This window comes from Austrofundulus limnaeus, unplaced genomic scaffold (assembly GCF_001266775.1).
Source record: "Austrofundulus limnaeus strain Quisiro unplaced genomic scaffold, Austrofundulus_limnaeus-1.0 Scaffold713, whole genome shotgun sequence".
NCBI classification, from domain to species: domain Eukaryota; kingdom Metazoa; phylum Chordata; class Actinopteri; order Cyprinodontiformes; family Rivulidae; genus Austrofundulus; species Austrofundulus limnaeus.
The window spans coordinates 188904-192506 of NW_013953115.1; the positions used below are offsets into that span (position 1 = coordinate 188904).

Genomic DNA, 3603 nt, shown 5'->3' on the forward strand with positions numbered 1-3603 from the left:
ACAGGGAGCAGACAGAGAGCAGACAGGAAGCAGCAGGGAGCAGACAGGAAGCAGACAGGAAGCAGCAGACAGGGAGTAGACAGGAAGCAGACAGGGAGCAGACAGGAAGCAGCAGACAGGGAGCAGACAGGAAGCAGACAGGGAGCAGACAGGAAGCAGACAGGGAGACAGGGAGCAGACAGGAAGCAGACAGGGAGCAGACAGGGAGCAGCAGACAGGAAGAAGACAGGAAGCAGCAGATAGGAAGCAGACAGGAAGCAGCAGACAGGGAGCAGACAGGAAGCAGACAGGGAGCAGACAGGAAGCAGACAGGAAGCAGCAGACAGGGAGCAGACAGGGAGCAGACAGGAAGCAGCAGACAGGGAGCAGACAGGGAGCAGACAGGGAGTAGACAGGGAGCAGACAGGAAGCAGACAGGAAGCAGCAGCAGGGAGTAGACAGGAAGCAGACAGGGAGCAGACAGGAAGCAGACAGGGAGCAGACAGGAAGCAGTAGCCAGGAAGCAGCAGCCAGGAAGCAGCAGACAGGAAGCAGCAGACAGGAAGCAGACAGAAAGCAGACAGGAAGCAGACAGGAAGCAGCAGACAGGAAGCAGACAGGAAGAATCAGACAGGAAGCAGACAGGAAGAATCAGACAGGAAGCAGCAGACAGGAAGCAGACAGGAAGCAGACAGGAAGCAGCAGACAGGAAGCAGCAGATAGGAAGCAGACAGGAAGCAGCAGACAGGAAGCAGCAGACAGGAAGCAGCAGACAGGAAGCAGACAGGAAGCAGACAGGAAGCAGCAGACAGGAAGCAGACAGGAAGCAGACAGGAAGCAGCAGATAGGAAGCAGATAGGAAGCAGACAGGAAGCAGCAGACAGGAAGCAGCAGACAGGAAGCAGCAGACAGGAAGCAGCAGACAGGAAGCAGCAGACAGGAAGCAGACAGGAAGACAGGAAGCAGCAGACAGGAAGTGGCGGACCATCTGTACCTGAATAATGGCTCCTGTCCTCCACAGCAGAGACCACTGCAGTCTGAGTCANTAACTCAGATCAGTGTAACTCATTACTGCATCAGTCTGAACTCTGATTCTCTGAACAAAGTTAACCTGAGTGTCTGAGAACAAATATCTGTAATGAACCAGGACCAAACGTACAGCACTGTGTGAAAATGTTGTTTTTTTATTTTAAAAAGGTAGCAATTTATATTTTACCAAATATACAGGATGGAAAAACTGAAGCAGCAGGAAGCAGACAGGAAGCAGACAGGAATCAACAGGAAGCAGAAGACAGGAAGCAGCAGACAGGAAGCAGGAGACAGGGAGCAGACAGGAATCAGCAGACAGGAAGCAGACAGGGAGCAGACAGGAAGCAGCTGACAGGAAGCAGACAGGGAGCAGACAGGAATCAGCAGCCAGGAAGCAGCAGCCAGGAAGCAGCCAGGAAGCAGACAGGAAGCAGCAGCCAGGAAGCAGCAGGAAGCAGACAGGAAGCAGCAGGAAGCAGCAGACAGGAAGCAGCAGCCAGGAAGCAGCCAGGAAGCAGACAGGAAGCAGACAGGAAGCAGCAGCCAGGACGCAGCAGGAAGCAGACAGGAAGCAGCAGGAAGCAGCAGACAGGAAGCAGCAGGACGCAGCAGACAGGAAGCAGCAGGAAGCAGACAGGGAGCAGACAGGAAGCAGCAGACAGGAAGCAGCAGGAAGCAGACAGGGAGCAGACAGGAAGCAGCAGACAGGAAGCAGCAGGAAGCAGCAGACAGGAAGCAGCAGACAGGAAGCAGACAGGAAGCAGCAGACAGGAAGCAGACAGGAAGCAGCAGACAGGAAGCAGCAGACAGGGAGCAGACAGAGAGCAGACAGGAAGCAGCAGGGAGCAGACAGGAAGCAGACAGGAAGCAGCAGACAGGGAGTAGACAGGAAGCAGACAGGAAGCAGCAGACAGGGAGCAGACAGGGAGCAGACAGGGAGCAGCAGACAGGAAGAAGACAGGAAGCAGCAGATAGGAAGCAGACAGGAAGCAGCAGACAGGAAGCAGACAGGAAGCAGCAGACAGGAAGCAGCAGACAGGGAGCAGACAGAGAGCAGACAGGAAGCAGCAGGGAGCAGACAGGAAGCAGACAGGAAGCAGCAGACAGGGAGTAGACAGGAAGCAGACAGGGAGCAGACAGGAAGCAGACAGGGAGACAGGGAGCAGACAGGAAGCAGACAGGGAGCAGACAGGGAGCAGCAGACAGGAAGAAGACAGGAAGCAGCAGATAGGAAGCAGACAGGAAGCAGCAGACAGGGAGCAGACAGGAAGCAGACAGGGAGCAGACAGGAAGCAGACAGGAAGCAGCAGACAGGGAGCAGACAGGGAGCAGACAGGAAGCAGCAGACAGGGAGCAGACAGGGAGCAGACAGGGAGTAGACAGGGAGCAGACAGGAAGCAGACAGGAAGCAGCAGCAGGGAGTAGACAGGAAGCAGACAGGGAGCAGACAGGAAGCAGACAGGGAGCAGACAGGAAGCAGTAGCCAGGAAGCAGCAGCCAGGAAGCAGCAGACAGGAAGCAGCAGACAGGAAGCAGACAGAAAGCAGACAGGAAGCAGACAGGAAGCAGCAGACAGGAAGCAGACAGGAAGAATCAGACAGGAAGCAGACAGGAAGAATCAGACAGGAAGCAGCAGACAGGAAGCAGACAGGAAGCAGACAGGAAGCAGCAGACAGGAAGCAGACAGGAAGCAGCAGACAGGAAGTAGCGGACCATCTGTACCTGAATAATGGCTCCTGTCCTCCACAGCAGAGACCACTGCAGTCTGAGTCAAATCTGCTTCACTTCAGCTGCAGACAGAAACAGAGAGGACTGAAGCAGCACCAGAACTGAACCCAGACCCGGTCCAGAGGAACCCCTACAGAGATTGTTGTTGACTTGTTTTAACTGAACTAAAGCTCAGAGTCCAACACTCTGCAGCTCCTCCAGCTCCAACATCCCTCTCCAACCACAGCTCAAACTTTTCTAAAGCTCTCTGTGGACAAAAGATGAGTTCATACTCTGAACGTGTAGGCGTTTCCATGGCGACTGCTGGATGCGGCCTGACGGATGCTGATGCTGCGGCTCCATCAGTCATGTTGAAGCCGTGGGAAACAGAAGGGAGCTGACTCACCGTGCAGTTTGTGACTCACGCTTCTGTTGTTTTAAAACTCGTGACTTTGAAGCGTTCGCCTCAAACAGCAAACAGGGTTAATGATGTACGGAAGAGCTTATGATAAAAATATTAATAAGAATTAAGACTTTTTTTATTTCTGACATTAATCTGCTCTTTAAGAGAATGTTTAAAATGGTTTGTTGAAGAAATATGAAACAGAATAATGTGTACTCATTCAAATTTTTGTTTGGGGATTATTGTTGTTTTTGTCACTTAAAGACTTAAAGTTTATTTTATCTTCTTAAAAGGAGGCCGATATAAGATTTTTTCTTATTTTTCTGCTGCTTTTCATTTTATTTTTGATTTGTATTTTTTGTATGTAAAACTTGTTGTTTTTAAATGAAATAAAATGAATAAACTTAAAAAGAAATCTGCCATCATCTGCTGATGACCTGCTGATGACCTGCTGATGACCTGTTGATGACCTGCTGATGACCTGC

The 3603-nt window shown here is 51.6% G+C and overlaps 1 protein-coding gene across 2 annotated transcripts in view; it reads right to left on the bottom strand.

The window, feature by feature from the left end:
* The window catches only part of LOC106532058 (tetraspanin-18), a 16216-nt gene extending 13145 nt beyond the window's left edge, over window positions 1-3071 (bottom strand). The window contains exon 1 of one of the 2 annotated variants that reach the window (XM_014028043.1): window positions 2731-3071. The gene's annotated coding sequence lies outside the window, so the exon portion shown is untranslated. Of the gene's footprint in view, window positions 1-973; window positions 1009-2730 lie in introns of those variants that run through there. The other variant, XM_014028044.1, reaches the window with a different exon arrangement.
* Window positions 3072-3603: the final 532 nt, after the last annotated feature.